This window comes from Vigna unguiculata, chromosome 7, assembly GCF_004118075.2.
Source record: "Vigna unguiculata cultivar IT97K-499-35 chromosome 7, ASM411807v1, whole genome shotgun sequence".
In the NCBI taxonomy this organism is placed as follows: domain Eukaryota; kingdom Viridiplantae; phylum Streptophyta; class Magnoliopsida; order Fabales; family Fabaceae; genus Vigna; species Vigna unguiculata.
This window is the reverse complement of record NC_040285.1, coordinates 12227708-12252044: the sequence shown is the minus strand read 5'-3', so window position 1 is coordinate 12252044 and position 24337 is coordinate 12227708.

The following is a 24337-nucleotide window of genomic DNA, read 5'->3' as shown; positions in this document are numbered from 1 at the left end:
ACGGAAGCTCAAGACAATGAGCAACATGGTGATGTTGATGATCAACAGTTTGGAAGTGGAGTAGAGGTTCCAATTGATGATGCTCAAGAGGAACATGATGATGATGACGATCTTGGTGATATACCTGAATCACCTCAAGTCCAACTCAGAAGGTCTAATAGACAAAAACAACCTTCTACAAGGTATTCCTGTGATGAGTACATAACCTTGACTGACGGTGGAGAACCTGAGTGTTTTGAAGAGGCTTTGGATAGTGAAGAGAAGAAACAGTGGCTGGATGCAATGCAAGATGAGATGAAATCTTTGCATGATAATCACACTTACGACTTGGTGAAATTGCCTAAGGGCAAAAGGGCATTGGAAACTAGGTGGATTTTCAGGGTGAAACAAGATTCAAATTCTACGCTTCCAAGGTACAAGGCCAGATTAGTGGTGAAAGGTTTCAGACAGAAAAAGGGTGTTGATTTCAATGAGATTTTCTCACCTGTGGTGAAAATGTCATCCATCAGAACTGTGCTAAGTTTAGCTGCTACTCTTGATTTGGAGGTTGAGCAGATGGATGTGAAGACAGCTTTCCTTCATGGTAATTTGGAGGAAGAGATATACATGAAGCAACCTGATGGTTTTCTTATTAAAGGCAAGGAAGATTATGTGTGTAGACTAAGGAAGAGTCTATACGGTTTGAAGCAGGCCCCAAGGCAGTGGTATAAGAAGTTTGAGTCTTTTATGTGTGAGCAAGGTTACAAGAAGACTACTTCTGATCATTGTGTCTTTGTTAAAAGTTTTTCTAATGATGACTTTATTATCCTGTTATTATATGTTGATGACATGCTTATTGTTGGAAAAGATATTTCCAAAATTGACAGGTTAAAGAAGACACTTGGCGAGTCTTTTGCCATGAAAGACTTGGGAGCTGCTAAAAGGATTCTTGGCATACATATCTCACGTGATAGGAGAGAAAAGAAGATTTATCTATCACAAGAGCAATACATTAGGAAGGTGTTGCAGAGATTCCAGATGGAAAATGCTAAAGCTGTGAGTACTCCTCTTGCTACTCATTTTAAACTGAGTGTTAAACAGAGTCCTTCAAATGAAGTTGAGAAGACCAATATGAGTAGAGTTCCTTATGCATCTGCGGTGGGCAGTTTGATGTATGCGATGGTGTGTACAAGACCAGATATTGCACATGCTGTTGGTACAGTTAGTCGATTTTTGTCAAACCCAGGTAGAGAGCATTGGAATGCTGTGAAATGGATTTTGAGGTATCTTCATGGTACAGTTGATATGAAGCTTTGTTTTGGAGGTGATAAACCTACTTTGATGGGTTACTCAGACTCAGATTTGGCTGGGGATATTGATTCCAGAAAGTCCACTTCGGGCTATTTGATAAAGTTTGCAGGGGGAGCTGTGGCTTGGCAATCAAGACTACAAAGGTGTGTAGCGTTGTCTACTACAGAAGCAGAGTTCATTGCTATTACTGAAGCATGCAAGGAGGTGTTATGGTTGAAGAAATTCTTGCAGGAGCTTGGTTTTAGGCAAGATAACTATTCATTGTTTGTTGATAGCCAAAGTGCTATCCATCTTGGTAAGAATCCAACTTTTCATTCTAGATCCAAACATATTGATGTGAGGTATCATTGGATACGTGATGCTTTGGATGCTAAGTTGTTGGAGTTGAAAAAGGTTCATACAGATGATAATGGTGCTGATATGATGACTAAAGCATTGCCAAGAGGAAAGTTTGAAGTTTGTTGTGAGATCGCCGGTTTGGCGGTTATCTCCACATAGTTGTGAGGGGGAGATTTGTTGGGTATTGGGCTCCCTTCCTATGTGGAGAAAAGGCCCAAAATTTGAGAAGCCCATGTCTCACTTAAACCTAGTGGAGAGGAGGCTATAAAATAAAGAGAGAGGCAGAACAATAGAGTAAGAATACACTGAAAGCCCTAACACATAGAGGGAGAGGTAGAGGGAAAATTCTGTTCACGTTTTTCATAGAGCTGTCGCAGTAAATTCGGCGCTGCGGATTCGTTCACCGTTGGATCGGGCTGAAATTTTTACAGCAGGTTCGGAACTCATTGCTCTTCATTCTGACCGGTCGGATCTTTGATACGAGGTCTGAGTTGGGAGATATTAATTTCGCACTGCAGCAGTGATTTGTAGAGGTTTTCCTCTCTTGTTCTTCTCTATTTGAAAGCTTTGTTGCTTTGTTATTTGGTTGGGTGTTGGCACTAATTTGTGCTATTGATTGAGACTCTTTTGTACTCTTGTTGATCATAGTGAAGCTATTTCTTTGGTCTGGACGACTCGTGGTTTTTACCCTTGATTTGAGGGGTTTTCCACGTTAAAAATCTTGGTGCCTTTATTTGTGCTTTTGGTGATTTATTATTGCTGCTCTTTGATTATTGCTCCTCATAGATTCTTGCAAGTTAGGGGAAATTATATCCGCTGCATTCTCTGGTATATTGTTTGTTGTTGTTTTCCCCATCATATAGTAATATAATACTATATATCTTTTATGTTAACATTACATAGATCAAAGAAATGTCAAAATATGTCTAGAAAAGAAAGGATGTCACTCTCATTTCCTTTTCAATTTACTTTATGTTTATGGAATTCCTTTTAATGATTGCTATTCATTTAAAATTCGTGTTATTTTCTCTCGTACAAATCATTTCTTTGATTATTGTATTTCTTTCAACTCTACAAATTATTGTTAATTTTTAATGGTATCATCCATTTGATTGAATTGAGCTGAAATTTAATTTACATGAAAACTAAATTGAATAGATGGTTTATTTATAAGTATTTAAATTTGTTCAGTTCTACAAAATCGTTCTGTTGATTAAATTCGATATTTTGATATCCAAATCAAAAGTGGTGTATCTTATTTTTAAATCAAAATCTTAATTGAATCAAACACAGCTGTCTTACCATCTTCAGGAATTTCTTTGTTCAAGTACTCTTACAATCATTAAGAATTTGAGTTACTCAAACTTACAAAACTTGAATCTAACTAGCTTGATCAAATACTTAACACCACTTTAAATAATTTAAAAGAAATGGCTTCATATACAATCCTATTCATGTTCAGATAAGGATCAGAACTAGAATAAATAAACGATTTGAAAGCAAAGAGTCATAAAGAATTTTGGATATTATCATGCACAAAATGCCCTTTGGATTTGGACAGTGGTTTGGCATGAATGATGGTGGGAATATTATTATGTTTTTGGCTGATAAATGTAGCCATGCTTAGTCAATGAAAGTGACAGATGGAGACTCAACACATGCAAATGGGTTGTGGACAAAAGCCATGAACCTTGTTACCGTTAGGTTTGGAATAAAACCATTCCATTTGTGGTCCAAACTCGTGAGCTACGAACAACTTAAACCCTATCCCTGAGAACACAGCTGTTCCACTTTTTGTTTTCATCATTCTTCTTACCTAAATTTTGATTACATTGCTTAAACTTCCTTCTTACCTATGATGAATATTTTTAGTGCATTAGGAATTTAATTCACATTAAACCATTTGAACCCAAGAGATCTATCCATGCTGAGAAATAGCTGAAGTCTAAGCACATTTTAACAGTATAGAACTTTTTTGAAAAGTTTCTTAGAGAAAGACTGTATAAGAAAAGAGATATATAAGATACTATGATTATAGAGTGAGTAAAAGTCTTTTACATAGAGAAAAGATATACTTAAACGTCTTGAATTGATGTTTATCCTTTGTGGAATCCTGGAAGAAAATGCGATATATATATATATATATATATATATATATATATATATATATATATATATATATATATATATATATATAATATTTATTAAGAGTGATTAAATTTTATTTGTTAATGAGATGCTCAGTAATGCCCAGAATAGAAAAGTGAACGTCGAAAATTAGACATATATTCTTTATCACCAATACTTTTATTTCTTTTACAAGTTTTGTTTTATTTGGGTAACTATATTTCTTGTTATTTGTTCCTCTCATCTAATTTTATAATCATTTTATCTTGCATTTTCAATTGCTTATTATTAATTGATTTACTATATGGTTTTTCACATTTCAAATTGATTTGACATATTAATAGTTTTAACATTAACTCATTTTTAAAGTTTTATTGTATTTGTCCATTTATCTACATTCTTCTTATTATAATTATTATTTTGACTTTTTTTTTAAATATACCAAAACTTCTCAAACACATAATTAACTGTATGTATAAATACGAGTCAATTATTTAAAGATGATATTTCTCTATCTTAAAAATACAAGTTCATGTTTTCATATTTACAATTACAATATGTTGACTTTGAAGAAACAGATTTTAGTTAATTTATAAGAATTTTATCAATATTTAATTTGAAAGTAGTTTCTATACTAAAATATTAATTAATATTAAAAATATACATAATTAAAATAATTTTATATTCTTTTTTATGGCTTATTTATTGTACTTTAAAAGTTCTGATTTAGGACAAATCAAATAAAACAAAAGTCCCTTTACCTTTTCGAGTTGAGACAAGGGATTGCCTATTTTTAGAAGAAAAAAAAAAAAATACTCGATAGTTGGATTAATTCAAAAATTTGAAATCAAAGGATATTTGTCTCTTAACACTTGAGTTAACCATTGTCTCATTTGAGTTATGTTGAACTATTAGAAGGAAGTCATTTTTAGGGATAATAATGCAAATTAACTCTTTCTGTTTTGTCTCGTTTGTAATGAGTAAGTCAAGTTGATCCGTCATACATAAAAATTGTAGGTTAATTTTGTTAACCAATCCCCACGAAATGTTGGTTCATGAGCCTGGGTACCAATCTACATAACCAAAATCTAAAGAAAAAGAAAACTTTATACAAATATTGTGACAACAATATTATTTTAATGTTTTATATCTTTGTTGCACACGAATATACCATTGATTAACAAAATTGAAATAAACTAAGTAAACTGAGATTAAGATCCACCAAATAAATATGTCAAAGTTAAACCTTTCATAAATAAAAAAACATAAAAATAAATTATTGTCTAAGTTAAAGAAAACTATAACAATTAATCAATGCTAAATGCATGCAAGAAAACTAGCTCGGCGGTTCAAGCATGGAGTGGAGGAAAAACAAAATAAGATAAAATAAAAGAGTTTTGTTTAACTTAGATTAAAACATGTAATTTTTTTTTTGCGGGTTAAGCAGGTTAATTCACTCTACATTGTGCGAGAGTTACAAATTATGCGTGATAGGCCTAAGTGGGTTAATAAGCTAAAATACTCAGTCTATCTAACACTTTTATTATTGTTGGCTACTGGACAATCCAATCAAAAGTATTAAGCGTGTACAAAATGCATTCATCAATAATCAGTTGGAGTAACGCTAATTATAGAAACTCAAAATGTCACCCAAGAGTAAGGTAAAATTAATAATAGGAGCATTCTCAACGTATTTTCATCAAATTTTATACTTATACTTGACATCTAATGAAAGTGTTATTAAAAATTATTCAAGTTATTCGTATTGAAAGTCCTCTGTTTATACTTTAATTCTAAAACTCTTCAATAACTATAATTTGTCACTCCCTTATTTATAAACATATAAGGATTTAAGTTCCTCCCATGTCTCATGAATAATAAGATTATATACATTGTCATCTATAAAATTCTTAATAAAGGCGCATACTTGTTGGTGTTCAAAATCCAGTTCTTTATCATACATAAAAATTTTCTTTTGTTACTAAAAACAAAAATTCACATTCTTCACAAATAACAAGTCCTTCACTTTTATCAACCTCAAGTAAAAAAGAAGTCCATTCAAAGAAGTAGGTCTCTTTTATGTGTCTCCATCATTCAAGCAATCCACAAAGTTGGTCTCTTAACCAAAAAACTTTAATGCCAGTGTAATGAGGCAAATCAAAACAAGTTAACAACAATTCTAACAAAGCAATAAGAAAAAAAGAATTTTCCTTCCAACTTGCAAGAATATGTAAGGAATACCAACATAATAGGAAAATCTCAAGACAAAAGACATACATTTTTAATGATGAGTACAAAAGAGTCTACAAAATGTATATAAATAATGCATACAATTAGAAAAAGAAACAAACAAACAACAATGCTCACAAAAACTAAAATAAATCATTATTGCTAACAACCTTTCTCCTTGTCCAAATCTCTAATGCCCAAATCAATCATTGAGAACAAAGAACCACTCATGATGAACTTACTCTCCAAAAGTTAGTTTGATTGGACTGTGAACAAATTTCTAGTTACAATTAAAAAACTTGCACTTTTGATGAGTTTACAAAAATCATACACTAGAAGAAAACACTAATTATCGACGCAAAAAAAAGCATCGGTAATAACAAAAGTCTAACAGTAATTCAAGTTAACTAATCATAAAAAATATGTCTGTAAAATGTTGTCGATAAATTTTACCAACAGACTACAAAATTTGTCGGTAATTATCGACGACCACAAACACGTCAATAGATCTTGATCAGTAATTGCTGACAACTTAAATCCATCAATAATTGTCGATGACCTAAATTTTTCGATAATATCCGATAATAATTACTAACAGATTTTGTCGTCAACAAAATCTATTGGTAAATATCAGGATTCTGTCTTGTACTTTATCCTTTTTTTTCTTTTACCTTTTCTTTTTTTTTTCTTTTTCTCTTCCTTTTCTTTTTCCTTCTATCCCTCTCCTTCTCGCCCTCCTCCTCCTCTTCCTCCTCCTCATTTTCCTCCTCTTCCTCCTCCTCTTCTTCCTCCTTTACCTCTGACCGCATTCTATAGCCTCCACCGCTACTCCACCATTGCATTGTTGTCACGCCGCCATTGGGCCTTCACTACCTTATTGCCACCGACCCTGTCTTCGGCTTCTCCCCGTCTTCCTCATGTTCATCCTCCTTTTCTTCTTATTTTCTTTTTGTCACCAATCTCCATATAAGTTTAAAAAAAAAAGATCTCATTAGACTCGATGATAAATTTGACACTCTTTTTATCGATGGATTTACCAACAAAAAAAAATTGTCAATAATAAGAATTATAAATTACTGATGAATTTTACCGACAAACTTTAAGACATAATTATCGATAGATATGTACGGATAGATTTTACATGAAAAATTAAATCGAAAAATTTGATGTTATTTTACCGATGAAACCTTCTAATGGCTAAATTTGTCTAAAATAAGAATTATAAATTATTGATGAAATCTACTGATAAAGTTTACCAATGGATACATTACCGACATAAATATTTGAATGTAATACACATTCTAATTTACCAATAAATGTATCAACAAATTAATTACGGGTGAATATTTGTGTTAAAAATTCTAAAATCGGTTAATAACTTTAGTTTTACCAACAAATTTATTTATGTTAATAAAATTTTGTTAATAATTATAAAAATTCTTGTAGTGATAATGCTTTAAAAGATTAACAAGTCTCTTACACACAACTTTAATCTCAATTTTAATCCATCATCTTTTCACTTAAACAAATTAGACAAATAATTGTATACATTTGTGTTATCTTCTCCACATTTGACATCTCTTCATTTAAACAAATTAGACAAATGATTATATACATTTGTGCATCTTCTCCACATCAGGCACAAATAAGCAACCCAAACTTAACTGAATATTTATATTTATGTTGTTGACCCGATGACTCAACTAGTATTTTAACCATGACAGAAAAAATTGATTTGATTTAGCCTTACAAGGAATTAATGGGCTATTGGAACCCAATTTTAAAAAATAAACATTAAAGTAATGTTAGATTTTAAAAATAAGTAAATATAAGTATTTTTTTTTAATTTAAACCATATAAATGAAATTAGTTTCAATTTTAGACGTGGTCATTTGCCATATAAATTTGAATACATATCTATTTTATAATAAAATAATACTATTTTCAATTTTTTAAATTATAATAATAATTTTTAAAAGAGGGATTTGATAAGGTGTTGTCAAGTTGTCCTCTAATTAAGCAGTACAAACATGTGCAAGCCATTCATAAGTCACCATCACCCAACTCCTACTGCAACTTACAATACTTACAACACCGTCCATGGCACTATATTTCAGAAAAGAAATTACCAGCTTTTGGCCTCTTATTTATATATATCTTCATTATGTAGAAAAAGTGACGACACAAATGTCATTTTATATTCTTTAATAAATAAATAGTTGGTTTACTACAAGTATTCACATATTTCTTTTAGTATAATAAAAAAGTTTCCGTCTTAATGTATAAACTTTAATTTTGTTTCAACTATGGTTATTTGAGATAATTAAACATATATTTATTCTTTAGTAATTATCACTTGTGTTTATTAAAGAAAAAAATAATGTTAATATGCAATTAATTTTGAAATTTGAATTTAAAAGATTAGTTGGATGTTAATTTTTTTTAATAAACACGCATTACAATTAATAAAGATCGAACGTGTGTTCAATTATGTTAAATGTTAATGAAGTTTAAACCAAAGTTATCATAATTAAAGTTGTTGTATTAAATATGTAATTTTTTTATTGTACCAAAAATAAAAAATATGTCAATAAAATATTTATCCAATTTTATCTAAGAAAGACAAATGTATATCCAAAAGTTTATTATTAGCTTGAATTTGTAAATAATTTCTCTTGCTATGTCAAGGAATACATCAAGAAATGAAGATGATTATGCAATATCAAATGACCCTAATTGATTCCCATAACTTGCATGTTTCTTGTCCATTTATATTAGAGTTTGAAAAAAAAAAAACTTTGTAGAGTCTTGTGTTTGGGCTATTTAAAGAAACCCACCAACTTTAGCATCGTGTTTTAGTTGGTAGAAGTACATAAAGATGTTCGATATGGTAGAAGTACACCCAAAAATATTTGAGGTTAGAGATGGAAGCAAATTGGTCTTACATTCAAACCTTTTTTGCTAGTGGAGACGTTCCCTCTTGTGAAACTTTTTTCTTTCAAAAGCATAAGCTTTGGGAAACCCCATTAGAATGGTAGAACCACCGCAAACGAGGTAGAGAAGACTCCACCACATCTAAAGACAGGGTTGGAATCTTGCTAGAAGATGGGTTAACATCCACTACTTCAAAAAGAGAAACAAGAGGCAAAGAAAACATAACTAGAAGACAATAAGTAGAGATAGTGACTTGAAGGTAGCATAAGGAAGGGATAGCAAAAAAGCAACAAAGAATGTAAAAAGGAAAAAGAATAGGGAAGGCCTATGGAAGTAGTAGAATTTCAAATAAGTTTATGAAAGGTAAATATGAAGCGTATCGAGTACTAAAACGATACCAGCGAAAAAATGCATTAAGTGAAAGGTCGCGTTACTTTAAACAACATAACCCTAGCCCAACAAATCTTTGATTCAACGCAATCCACATCAGCGATGCTACCTCTTTTCAATTAATATTGACATGAATTCCTTAAAAGAGGTGATATTAATATGCCTCCATAAAAACCCTATAAAAGTAATTGTTGATTGAGCACATTTATCAAATCATAAAAGGAAATTATAAAAGGCTAGTTCCCTTCCTAGTTCCTTGAAAAAATAATACTTCTACCGAGCTCATTTTCCAAGCTCCCCATGTAATTGAATAATTGACCTAAAGCTCGGTTGTTAACAGAGAATGATCAATAATAACTCAATTATATAAATTAAGCTTGTTCGAATGAAACAACATGGTTCACCTACATTATTGTTTGCCTTTGAGCTTGGGGTATCATGTACATACTCGACCTAAAAGCAGGTCTTCATCAGCCTAAAAGTTAGCTCGATACCATTTAAGAGGCCTAATAATAGAATGACCTTTATAATAATGATAACCCTGAAATATTTAGAATATATGTTATAACTGTGTATCAGTTACTACTACAGGATATTAACAGAGTTTGTTAATATATTCCCTATATCCATGTTAAAAGGTCTATAAATGATTATTCTACTATGTATTAGTTATTATCTATAGGATATTAACATAATATGTTAATATATTCCCTATATCCATGCACTTAAAAGGTTTGTTAGTATACACCCTTTACTAAAATACTATTGTATCATCATCATTCCTTCCACTCTTACTAACTTAAACATCAGAGAGTCTTTGCAAGTGGTTTAATTCGACTCTAACCAATGAGCTCAAGCTACCATCACTCTATGACAAAGGTTTGGCCTTTGGAGATATTTCATCTACCTCAAAGGCTATCTTCAAATTTTTGGTAAGACTGTTATGAAATTGAAGATGTTTTAGTGTTATAATATTGATTGTTGATTGTATTCTTATAAGAAAGAGAATGTTGCTTTTCCAAGGTAGAAAGAGTGGTGCTTTGTGGAGCCGCGTTGATAACTCAAATGAGTTGTTATTGAGATCCACCCGTAGGAGATTCCCAAATGCTCAAATTAATAAGAATTAAGAGAGGATGTTAAAGTATGATAGTATAGTAATACGCAAAAGAAATGAATAAATAGTCCCTCTAGACTATATTTTTATGCCTTTTAAGCCCTTGACCAAAGGCTGAAAAATAGGGGTGATTACTGGATTTGTTACTGTAAGACCCTAGAAAATTTTAATTTAGTAGATTAATAAGAATAAGTAAGTTTAAACTAAAATTACAAATGTACTTACCCGACCCAATAGATGGGGCTAAGTAATGCAACCTAATAAGGCCCAATTAGCCTCATCACCCAAAAGACTGCAAAATATTATAAGATACATTTATTGGGACAAATATTCACATATTAACTATAATTATGACAAATCTCAGTAGATTGATTATGTCTTGATATTCCTTGATACCAAATATTCACATGATATTAGGTAAGGTGTCACCTTATTATTATTATTATTATTATTATTATTGCTTATTTGAGGTAAGTTGTTATTTTACTGATATTCTTGATATTACATTACATGCTTTATCACATGGATCCAAGGCCTAAAAGATTCTATAAATACATCTAGTATTCTCCAAGGAATACACACACTCTCTCATACACATTCTATCTTACTCTAAAGATCCAAACTCTTTTACTAACTTCAGAGTCGAAGAGCCTTTTGTAGGTGAATCTTCCCTTGTGTTCTAGCCTTCAAGATTCTCCAATTCACTCAAATCTTGTCACCTGTCCAAAGGTTCAAAGGTCATATCCCTGTAAGAACATTTGGCACCCACTGTGGAGCCCAAGTAAAACTTTATCTTCCCTCCACATTTTATACAATCCTTACATGATGAGATAACTCATTATTAAGATCGACGATAAAGATTGTGTTTAACTACTCTCAATTAGCTATCATGAATATTTATGGTTAGAAAATTGCAATGCCTTGTAAGAATACTATCTTGACACTCTATTTCTCTTATTAAATAAGTTTATTCAAATTTTATGAATAATTAGTTTCAAAAAATAAAAAGAAAAGATTTTTCCCATTGCTTTGATAACACCTCACTCAATAAGTGCTCCAAATTCCAATTGTAGGCTTTGTGAGATAAAAACACATCAAAAATAACATTTGAGTTGCATAAAGTATTTTCTTAGATAATCTAATGTTTGTTGATGCAACTGAAGTTATGTTAATCTCATACAAGATGTGAAAATAAAGAAATTACAAAACACCTTCAAAAAAGAAAAAAATTGGCAAATTTTGGAAAAATATGTTGTGGACCCATTAATTTACTTATGCACTCCATTTTTTAAGCAATCATCTATTTACAAAGCTGGCCAATCAGAGGCTGCGACATGGCTATCCTTAGTCTCTAAATATGCCCAATGAAAAGTTGCCAGATGTCCATCGGCCTCACTAAAAAATTTGACCAGTCAAATTATGACACATCATCACCTTCATCTTACATCTTCTCCCACCAGACCTCAAACGTTGCCATTGTCAACCACCACTGCACCTGCTTAAGGGTCGCAGAACTACTGCGACCATTGAAGAAGTGTCAGTTCACCATGTTCACTTTCTTCCACTGCCTCGTCGACTACTTCGACGACATCTTTGCTTTGCCTTAGACGATTGCACCGTCTGCATCTAGGACCCCTTCAATGGTAATTGCGTTACTTCTACCAATCTCATCCCTGGAGTTAGCATCTTTGAGTAAGGCTTCAACAACCAAGGATGGCGCACCTAAAAGCCTATGTGGTTGTGTGCAATGTCGGTTAAACCTCCCATTGTCACTGGTGACAAGCTAATCTTGGTGGTGTTTGAGGAGGCCATCTACAATGGTGTGGATGCATTGTCAATATCGCTTGATGGGTCTGCCTCAAGCTTGTTGAATGACGACATGGTGGCTGGATCTTTCCATGCTGCAAAGTGAGTAATCGTGGTGGTTTGATCTAACCAGAATAGTGGGACTACGAATGTTACTACAAAAAACCTTTGCTCTCAGCACCATGGAGATAAGGTTCTGGCACCATTCTTTTAAAGCTTGGCCTTCGAGTTGAGCTTGGCTAACGCATCTTGCATACAGTATGAAAAAGAAATTTCAACTTCACCCTTCCATCAGCCACCATGAAAACTTCTAAAAACATTGTAAGGGCTAGGTGAAACCTTAACATCAAGAAAAGAAAATTGAACCAACCCAAATTCCAGCAAGGGATAATGATAATAAGCTCGGATGAAAAGTCATTCTAGAAGCATAGATGAAAAGTCATTTGAGATCTCTTTCAAAAGTGTTAAGAGCGACACATAACCTCGGATGCAGAGACATTTGAAATCTATTTCAAAAGCGTTAAGAGTGATGCATAACCTCAGATGCAGAGCCATTTGAGATTTATTTCAAAAGCATTAAGAGCGAAACATAACCTTGGATTCATAGCAATCCAAAATCTATTTCAAAAGTGTTAAGAGTGACACATAACCTCAAATGTAGAGTCAATCAAGATTTATTTCAAAAGCGTTAAGAGCGACGCATAAGGTTGTAGATTTCTCCTCTCTCTTATCAAAACCTGGAGATTTACGACAAAGACATAATAGCTCGGCTCTTAAGAGCCTAAGACTCCAACTCAAAGATGAAGCTCATAATGATGACAACTTACAAATCGGTCGTAAACACGATGATCATAAAATCCTTTCTGCATGAGAATGTTAATAGATCGATATGCATACAGTACAAGAAGAAACTCAGAAGTACGAGTAATATTCACTAGATGAGTACACTCATTAGATGCTCTAAATAGTCTTAACAATATTATGGGTAAGTTATCTCTATCTTGCTATTGCTCATTTAATATTAACTCAGTTTTAATATTAAATGAAAGAAATATTAAATTATTTAAAATGGTTAATATGATTTCAAAGAGACAAAATATTTTTATCAAACCACAACTCTTAAAATTATCCCTTGATAATTATATTACGAAGAAAAAATATTTTCAAATCAAATAGTGAGTTTACATGCATATATGGAAACATTTTTGTGTGAACTGAAAATTAAATTGATCTTGATTGATATTAACAAATGTTATAATACTATCGAGATATTTCAAAATATGTTGCACAAGTTTCCTTTAATAGGTAAATTCTAAATGTTGGACAAAAGAACAAAGTCAAAGGATATCAAATCAAGTTCTCTTTGATTAAAGAAAGGAAGGAAAAAGACTAAGAGTCTTAGCGAAAGAAATTGGAAGACTTTATCAAGTCACTCCTTATGAAGAACAATCATGAAGATTCTAATCACGTTATGCAAATTCAAATTCTTAGTGACTATCATTTCAACAAAATATAAGAAGGGTAACAAGCTCATCATGAAGAAGAAAAACAAGTACTACATTCATATGAAAAAGAGTTATCGAAAGCAAAGTCTGAAATAAAATTGAGTGCAAAAAGTCAAATTTAGAAAAAAGAGTCTTGTGAAATACAAATGAGTTGTGTGCTTAAACCATTTTAATATTCTTCACCTTGTGAAGTTTTACCATGTGAGCTGAAATTGTGTTCTCTTTCTTTGAGAGTTCTTAATTTTAGGACGAGGTTAAGTAGAATACTTGAAGAGGTTGATACTTGTGTAACCTGGAGAGGTTGATACTTATGGGACCTAGAAAGGTTGATACTTGTGTAACCTAAAGAGGGTGATACTCATTGTAATCAAGTGTCTTGATTAGTGAAACCTCTAAAGTAGTATGTTGGAGAGAGAACTCGACGTAGCCTAAGGGTTAAGGGTGAACCAATATAAAATTTCTTTTTATTCTTGATCTATTTGCTGTTTTATTTCAAATTATTTCAAGTGCAAAAAGAATCTAGGCTCTATTCAATCCCCCCATTTCTAGAGTCATATAAACCAACAAATATTTTTTTGTTTATTGTCTAAATTCATTGTTTTTATTAGTAGATATACTCCTTTATATTAAGAGTAGTTTAGATGTCTCAATGACAATATTAATTTTCATTCATTAAATGTACACTAATGCCAAATGAAGAAGGTACCAATCAAAAGGTAGGATCGGACTTGAAGCCTAACACTACATCTTTGTTTTATAGAATTGACAACCAACGATCTTAATCGTTCAATAATGATACAAATTAATTATTGCAATACAAAAAACCGATCTTAGTTGTCTAATCGTGACACAAAAATAATGATCAAAATAAAAACGATGATCTTAATCGTCCAACGACGATACAAATTGATCACCAAAAAACAAACGACGGTCTTAATCCTTCATTTATGATACAAAATCGATGATCAAAATACACATAACAATCTTAATTGTCTAATCATGATACAAATTGATAATTGAAATACAAATTTTAATTGTTCGATCACAATACAAGTTGATGATTGAAATACAAACGACGATCTTAATCATTCGATCACGATACAAATCAATGATCGAAGTAATTGATATCTACAAAAAAAAGCGATTGTAATCATGACATAAATCTATTGCCAAAGTTTTTAAAATCTACAAGAGGTGATTGTAGTAGGTAAATGGTAATTTCATTTTTTTCAATTTTGAGGAAATTACTTCAAAAGCAAAAGCTAATTTCTTATAATAGCTAAATAAAAGATACTCGTGAAAATAAATTAACAAGAAATATGAAGAGTTTTTACATAGGTCTACATTGAATTAAATTTGTAGTGATATAACAAAGTGTAGATGAATGGGTAATTTTGGTGTTAGGTCCGTTTATGATTTGCATACTTGATCACATGAAAAATCATAATTGAAGTATATATATCTTTGAAAGCTTGTTTTAAACCTGAAAAATAGGCTACCTTAAAGTAAAAAGTCGGAAACAAACTATAAGTTGAGCCTCTAGGCTCAAGAGCCTAAGGCTAGGGATTTGTTTACTATTAGGATTCAAGTCCAATCATATATTCTGACCGTTCTCCATTTGATCAATACTTTATTAATTTGGTATTAATGTACATTTAATGAGGGAGTTGTGATATTGTCATGAAGACATTCAAATTACTCTTAATAATATTAAAGGATCATCTCCATTATGCAATGAATCTAAACAATAAAGAAATATTCATATAGGAATAATTCCTAAACATTAGGTTAAATAAGAGGGATAATGAAGAAAAAGGGTAATACATTGAATGTTCTGACTTAAAGGTCTCTATATTTCTTAGTTAGAACAACACCTATATTTGCAAACTTCTTTATGCCTCATAAAAAATCCTATAGAAAAAAAAAACTGTATTAGAAACTCAGATTAACAATATTTCATGTTAAATGTTCTTGAGATGATTCCTCCATAAAATGACTTTAGTTGATAAGCCTCCCTCCAAAAACTTCACGTACTCGATACGAACCTCTCAATCTCAGTGTTAACTTATTGAATCATCAGATTTGCTTCATCCCCTTCATCTCATGACATTGTCTTCCTAGTTGTCCTCATTCCTTAAAAGAACGTCCTTCCTATACAAAATAAATAAAAAACATAAAAATAAGTGTGGCATAGGACCATATCTAAGCTAGAGGGTTCAAAGTATTACCCTTTTCTCTTCATTATCCCTCTAACTTAATGTTCACTACAAAAAACTGTGTAAATGTTGGCGGTTATTTTCATAAAATGTGGTGGTTTTAACCGTCTCATTTTATGTGTGTAGCAGTATTGAAAAATGCCACAATTTGTGTCGCCATAAAGTAAAATGTGGCAGTTTCAAGCAAACCGCCACAACAACCGCCATATATTACATTGTATAAAGTGGCGGTTTTCTGGGGTAAGTTATGGTAGTCGAAACTAACATAATTTGTTATTTGAAAATTAAAAGTACCGAAAAATGTGCACTTAAAAATGCCTCAACTTACATTATATTATGACGTTTATAACTGTCATTATTATCAAATGTCGTAATTAAGATATTTTATTCATTATTATTATTATTATTATTATTCACATATAATTTTACTTTCGTAATAATTTTTTAATTTCATCATTATTATTATTCACATATATTTTTATTAATAAATATTTAAAATATATTAAAAAATACTGATATTACAAAAAAAAATAACAAACATTATCTTTCATTAAACATAACAAAATTACATCAAGGTATCATATTCAAGTATCTAAAATAAAAGACAAAAATTACAAGTTCAACATGCAATTCTAAAACTAAAGTTTTTATCTTAATCCTAAAATGGTTTACTTCCACCATTTGATCTGATAACATCAGTTGGAGATGGCATGTCATTCCCAACATCTGGTACCTACAATGAATAAATAATGAGAATATATAAGTAATTGAATTAGATAGCAATAAAATAAGTTTAAGTAATATTCTTTTCTACGTTATACCTCATTAGTAGAGGAATGTACTAAACAGACAATAATTGTAGCAAGATCTTCCGAGACATCTTCTTTAGAAGCAATGTAGACAAACAACTTTTGCATATGATTCTTGACAATTGCAAGCTCATTTTCTATCTTCACAAACTTATCATCCATATTTGGTGAAGTTGTATTAGATGAAGCAAAATTGATATTCAAGGGTACTTTGAAAACAATGGTAGGACAAGCCGACTGAAAGTCCTCTGACCCGACCAGGATGCTCTTTTCCAAATATGACACCTATCAGGTCATTTGGATATATATATATATATATATATATATATATATATATATATATATATATATATATATATATCTCTTTGAATATTTTCTATTAAGAAATTTATGCTAAATATAACTTTTTATTTAAATTTGATTTTTAATTTCTTGATCTTTGGAGATCTTTTATGATATTTCGAAATTCTGATATTCTTTATTTAGAAGAAGAAGGATATAAGTAAAACAAGATCAATATTTCATGGATATATTGTTTACTTCATAGCCTTTTGAAAATTTTAAATTGGTTCTCCCTCTTTATAATGGACAGACAAATCTGAACCAAAGGTCTATTTCTTGATTCTAACATTTAACCATTTAACATACTAGCAAAATGATACTCATGCACCTTGTAAAAGTTTTTAAAGACAACAAATAGTGACAATCCACAACTAATTTCAATTATTCCCATGATAACCACACACACTATAAGAAATGAACAAAATTTCTAACCTTTGCCAATAGAGAAGGATACTGATATTGGGATGTATCATGGTTCAAAATTTACCACTTCAATGAAAGCAATATGTAGTAAAGACAAACTAATATTAACATATTTGCAATCTAAAATGAATTTGTTCTTTCATTAATGTCAACTACCAAATCCAACTAATGTGTTGAAATAATATATTGTTGTCAATTCAGAAAAGTATGATGATTCATAAATCGAGTACTCACAGTCATTATTGGTTTCTAAATGACTAAAAATCAAGAACACATGCTTCCTTACAACAATTTTATGATAAGAATCCATGTGAAGTCCTGTGATTTTTTCATCACAACCCAACTCTTTCAAACATAGAAACATATTAATTCATGAATACAATATTTTTTCAATAAGCACAACAACCCATCCCTTTATTTATATGGTAACCACATAGATAATAAGCAAAATGAAAACAATTTCTAACCTTTGCAAGCAATTGAGTTGAGAGAGAGGAAGAGTGAAACTGAGTCTGAGTTGACGAACACCTTTGCGCATTGTACTCGTCGCTCTATTGGTAGGAGTAGTATTAAAACACCTTTACGAATGCGAGACTGAGTTGATGAAGCTCGAGTTGTCGATGAGTTCAGTGAAAAAACGAGAGCATCAACGCTAGATTAAGGGGAAAACTTGAAAACTTCAAAATGTACCTTAAATCAAAGGATGAAAACCCTAAATCAGAAAAAAAAAATTAACTTACCAATCAATGGAAGATATCCAGATGAAATGTGACTGAACTTGGAAAGGGATAACGATTTGAGAAAGAGAACCCTAAACACAAGTCGAAGGGAGGGAATGGAGAAACGGAACCCGCAAAGTCTAAATGTGGTATGTCGAAATGTTGCTACTATAATTAAAACACTTAGATAAAAATCGAAATGTTGGAAGCTGGAATGCGAGAAGATGAAATTTATTAAAACATGTCAGTTCAAAAGGCCATATTTTACACAAAAATTGTGGTAGTTTCCCAATATTAATAAAATGACAATTCAATAAATGTCATATTATATTATAAAATGTGGCGGTTTTAAATAATCGCCACATTAAAATTGTCGCAATTTGCATTGCTTTTTGTAATAGTTTAAGAAAATTTTCTAGATTCATCGTGTTTATTAATATACATACTCGTATAATATTATCAAGAGTAATTTAAATTTCTTTATGACAATATCATAATTTGCTCATTAAATGTACATTAATGCATATGAATAAGGTATCAATCAGATGAAGGTCGATTTGAAGATATGATTGATCCTGAACCATAACACTATAATGCATTCCAATTTTAAACTTAGCATTAATGATGGTGACACTATTGATGATTCTTTTGTGTATTGAAGATTAATTAGAAGACTTAGCTACTTAACCATTTCCAACTACACATTACTTTTGCAATTCATAATCTTACTCGGTACTTGAAAAATGCATTAATCACACATTTAAATGTAGTCTATCACTTAGTACAGTAGTTGAAGTCCACTCCACGACAATGTTTCTTTTTTTGACCAACAACCAACTTCTTTTTTTAAGGAAACACCATTTTTTAGTTTAGGCAGCATTTACATATAGTCTACGCACATACTCCATTTCCCACTTGCTTTTTTAACCAACACGACATTAGTGAGCCATGTTGTATACCTTACTTCTTTCACGAACTCAGCCTTTAACAACTTGTCAGCCTCAAACCTTGGCAACTTGTCTCCTATCTTTTCCCAACTTCCTCTTCTTTTGGGAAATCAGTTTGGCTCGTTTAAAAATAGATAGACGGTGTGACACTATTCTGGGGTTGGCTCTTGTGATATCGACCACCATCCATGCAAACAAGGTGGCATTGGCGGTCAAGACTTGGCCAATGGCTCTTTCTCCTTCTGCATCAATCATAGACTCAATCTTCAAACTTCGTCCCTCCTCTAATAAGGGAAAGGGTCTTGTTTACCTCACGGGCTCCATTCATGTATCATTATTTACCCGCGGGTTAAGGTCTTCTCTTTCCATGGCTACGCCACTTACTTGGGCCTTCTCAATATTGTTGGTACTTAGTGGAGGGCATTGTAACTATAAACTGGCTATGTAGCATTCTGTGGCCATTTTTGATCTTCGTGCATTGTATTTACATCCCCTGAAGTTGATGGAAACTTCAAAGCAAGATGAGGAGTGAAGACCACGACTCCAAGCAGATTCAATGATGGTCGCCTTAGTAATACGTTGTAAGACGTATGCGCGACAATTACTAGGCATCAGACCAGTATTGTTTTGGTTATACTTCCTTCTCCAAACATGGTGTGGAGGTCGATATGCCATCTCGTTCCAACCCTCTCTCCAAAGAATTTGTATAATGGTTCATGATAAGTAATCATGGTGTCTTCTGGTAATTGGAATTTATGTCTTCCAGTAGAGTATGTCTATCGAGTTGCCTTGATCAACTAGTATCTTTTTTACCGCAAAATTCTCCATCTCTACAATAATAACCATGGGATCATCCTGGTATGGGTTGACTCCTTGGAAGTTGTTGTTGTTAGGAATCCAAGTGTGAGTCTAAGTTCCACATTGACCAGAATTGAGAAAGTAGAGCACCATATAAGGATCAAGGCCCATAAACCCATTGCCTTAAGATTTTGGGTTGAGAGTGGTGTCAGTGTCTTATGTGGTTGGGCTCAGGTCTCATTGGTGTTGTATCTTCCCAGTGATACCCTCTCCTTTATAAACCTGACAGTTGTTAGTAAACATGATTGGGGGAATCCTCTTTCTATACTTGTGTGATACCGTGTGTACTGATTGCATGACTCTTAAGTGCTTCTTTCTTACTACGGATGAGGAGCCTCCCCTGGCGAATCCTCTAGATATGGTATTGATTACCCCTCTTAGAGGCGGTTTGTTGCCTTGACGATCCTACTGCTTATCATCTTATCTTAGTTGTTTCTTTCTTCTTTCGTATTTATTTTCATCCCTTCTTTCATCTCTCTGATCATCATACTTGTTATACACGACCTTTGACACTCTTTCATCTTCTGTTTTAATAAAACATCGAAGGTGCCTAACCCTTATCAATTATTCTACCTTGTATTTGAGGGTTGTGCATTCATAAGTTGTGTGGTCGTTATTGCGATGGTACTTGTAATACTTGTTCATGTCAGTGTTAGGCGGGCTTTAGAACTTCCTTAGTAGTGGGATGAGGTCAAATTGTAAAGTTTCTTCCAAGATGTGTGATCTGGGAGCATTCAAGGGTACTTAGTGCGATTATCGTACAAGTTTACGTTCTTGTGGATGGACATTGCTCCTGGGGACAAGTTCCTTGTTGACCTCCTTTTTCTTAGCTGGTGTAGTATCGACTTTGACGTTATCTTTGTATTTCCTTATATTTTCCATTTGAATGAACTCGGCGGCCTATTGCCTCAACTCATTCATATTGGTGGGAGGGTTCATGCACAACTCATCAGCAAACGGTCCTACTTGCAGATCATTAATCATATAATGCAATATGATTTTAGGGTTCAAATTTTTCACCTTGAGGGCAACCATGCCAAATATGTCAGTAAAGGTTCTCAGACACTCTCATTGCTCTTGCCTTATGTTGAGGAAGGAGAGGGAGGTAACATTATTTTGGCGACTCGTCTCAAAGTGGGTTGTAAAGGATGAAGTCAGTATGTCAATGCAGTCGATGGAAACATATTGAAGGAGGTAGAAAAAAGAAAACAAAAAACATTTTCTACACTCTCTCTTTCTCTCATTACCACCCACATAGACAAACACCTCTCATCTTTATCTCTCTAGAAAAAAACAAAAATATTAGAAAATGAGGTAAAGAATAAGAAAAAGAGAAAAGGTGAGGAGATATTGAACATTTTTTAAGGTAAGTAACTGCTAGTTCATTTTTTTTCTTTTGATTTATTTTTATCAATTTTTTATTATTCTTTTTAAATCATTAATTTTTTTTCCTATTTTTTTGGTGTTTGTTCGACCGCTCGCGTTGCATGACACCTATTTTAGACTTTCGTTCTTTTTTTTTTCTAAAAAATATATATCAATCTAAGAATAAAATATAATTTTCTTTGTTTACTCTTTTATATCTATTTGGTTGCTCACGTCGCAATGACATCCACAACTACTCTAAAATAACTTTAAAAAAATATTAAAAATTTATAAATGATTAAAAAATAAAAAATAAAAGATTAGAAAAAAAAATATTTGAAAAGTCTATCCGGCCGCTCGCGTCGCATGACACCAATTTTAAAATAATACTAAAATTTAAATAAAAAGATTTTAAAAATTATAAAACAAATTAAATCATTTTCAAATAATTTTCCAAATAGATTTTTTAGAAAGAACTACGTAACCTTGATTCTCCATTCACATGGAGATACGTAAGAGCGAGGATTAATCTTCGTCGGGCCCAAAAAATCAAAAAATTATTTTTGTTTCTTTTGTATATCCTTTTATATATTTTTGGGAAAATTAAATATTTTGAAAACCACATCCTTTTGCATGTTTAATTAAAGGTACCGTCTTAGGACGGGCGTTGTGGGGTGCTAATACCTTCCCCATGCATAATCGACTCCCGGACCCAAACTCTAGTTTTTCGCAGACCTTGTTTTTTTTTTATGGTTTTCCATAGTTTCCTATAATAACTATGGTAGCGACTCCAAACTCTGTTTTTACAAATAATATTTTTTTTGTTCGTCGTCCCGTCGCGATTTCGGTTGTGACAGTTGGTGTACACAAACATATACTCATCAGAATCAAAGGTTTCATTATAACAGATCGTGAAAGCCTTCCATTGTTTAGGTAGTGATTCCATCAATGAAGGGGTGCCTACGACGACTTTTTGATGTTGAAGAGTTGTTGGTTACACCCTTAGTCCTTGGGGTTGGGTTGTACTCGCTCTTTTCTTTTGTTTCATTAGCGGCCATTCCTCTAGTTACACTTTCTTTCCTTTGGCTTGCTTCTCATCTTCAATCCTTCTCTTTAACCTTGCGTTCTTTTCTTAAAGCGTTTATCTCCTCAGCATTACATATTTTATAATTGGCAAACTTTTGCTGCATCTTTGCTTGTGCTTCAAGGTTCGCGGCTAAGTTAGTAGAGGGTTTGACTCTCTTGCTTATACTACTTTGCTTCTGGTGGACACCATTTTTGGATTCTTCAAGTCTTTACAACTTCTTCACAAAATATATGTCGACCCTATGGTGGGTACCAATTGTTCTTGCGAGGCTGAAGTATACTCTACAAAGTATCCTAGAACCTGTCAAAGGGTCCACATCCTTGAACTAAAAAAGGTACTCGTCCTCGAACATCACAAATAGGGGAAAGGTGCCTGCAAAAGACACTATGATGCCAAATTCAGTCAAAGGTGTCAAAGAATAAATGCCAATGAATACATCCTCAATGTAGTTCGTAAAATGTGCCTTTTGTACTATGGTTTATGGGCCTTCCCTAGTTGGACTTTGGTTTAAGTGACCTAATTACTTGACAATCAGGTTAAGATGATTAACCTTAGATTTAGTTGTTTAGAATGAAGTCATGTCGACTTGGTTTGTTGGCGTAGTTTGAGTATATGTCATCCTAGAAGGACGACAAGTGAGCATTAAGGATTAATAGTTATTATGCATTTGCAAATAATTATTCTTACTTTCTGAATTAAGGATTAATTATAGAACTTATATAAGGATAATAGATATTATGCATTTGCAAATAATTATTGAATCAAATTAGATGATAATATGTTTCATTTTACTTTAAAGTATAAGTAAAACATGTATGTTTTATTCTGATTAACAAATTGTTCTTTTCATATGGGTCAAAATTCACTTTTATAGTCTATCTTATAGTTTAGTCTCATACTTTACATTTATCTCATTTCATTTTATCCTTTTTCCAAGTTAGTCTCAAAATAATAATAATATAATGAAGAGGAAATGGAAGGATGAGTGAGATTCAAAAGTTGTAGAAATATTGAGGGATTTTTTTTTTGTTATCTTTTAACTCTAATAGTTTGGATGCTTACAACTTTAAGTCTGGTATACATATGTCACTTAGACATTGAAATCTAAATATTATATACTTTGTTCTATGTATATAAAATGTTTCCTAATATTTTTTTTCACATTAGAAAAGTGTTGTATAAAAGATAAATAATAGATAAAGAAATACAACATTTGTATATAATGACATTTTGTCTAAAATAAGGGTTAAATATGTTTTTGGTCCCTCAAGTTTCAGGGAATTTTAGAATTAGTCCCTCTTTGAAACTTGATACCAATTGTCCTTCATCTTTAGAAATGTGTGGATTTAGTCATTTTTACCAAATTTTGTTAAGTTTATTTGACATTTTAAATGCATTATATGATAATATTTAAGTTAATATTGAAGCAAAAATGTGTCAAACAGTGTAAACAATTCAAATATTATCATGAAATGCGCTTGAAACGTCAGATAAACTTAATAAAACCTGGTAATAATGACTAAATTCACACATTTCTAAAGATAAAGGACTAAATTGATATCAAGTTTCGAAAAGGGACTAATTCCAAAATTTACTGAAACTTGAGGGACCAAAAACATATTTAACCCCTAAAATAATAAACAATGCTTGAAATGATAAGTTGGTTGTTTAAAAGGTGTTCAAAAAACATGATTTATTATAATAAGACAACGACTTTGTAAAACTGTATGACTTTTGAAAAAAGTAATTGTCTTTAAGCAAAGTCTATGACCACATACTCTATGATCTAAAGTTAAGGCCACACTTACTTAACATGAGATCACATTTTTTACATGTG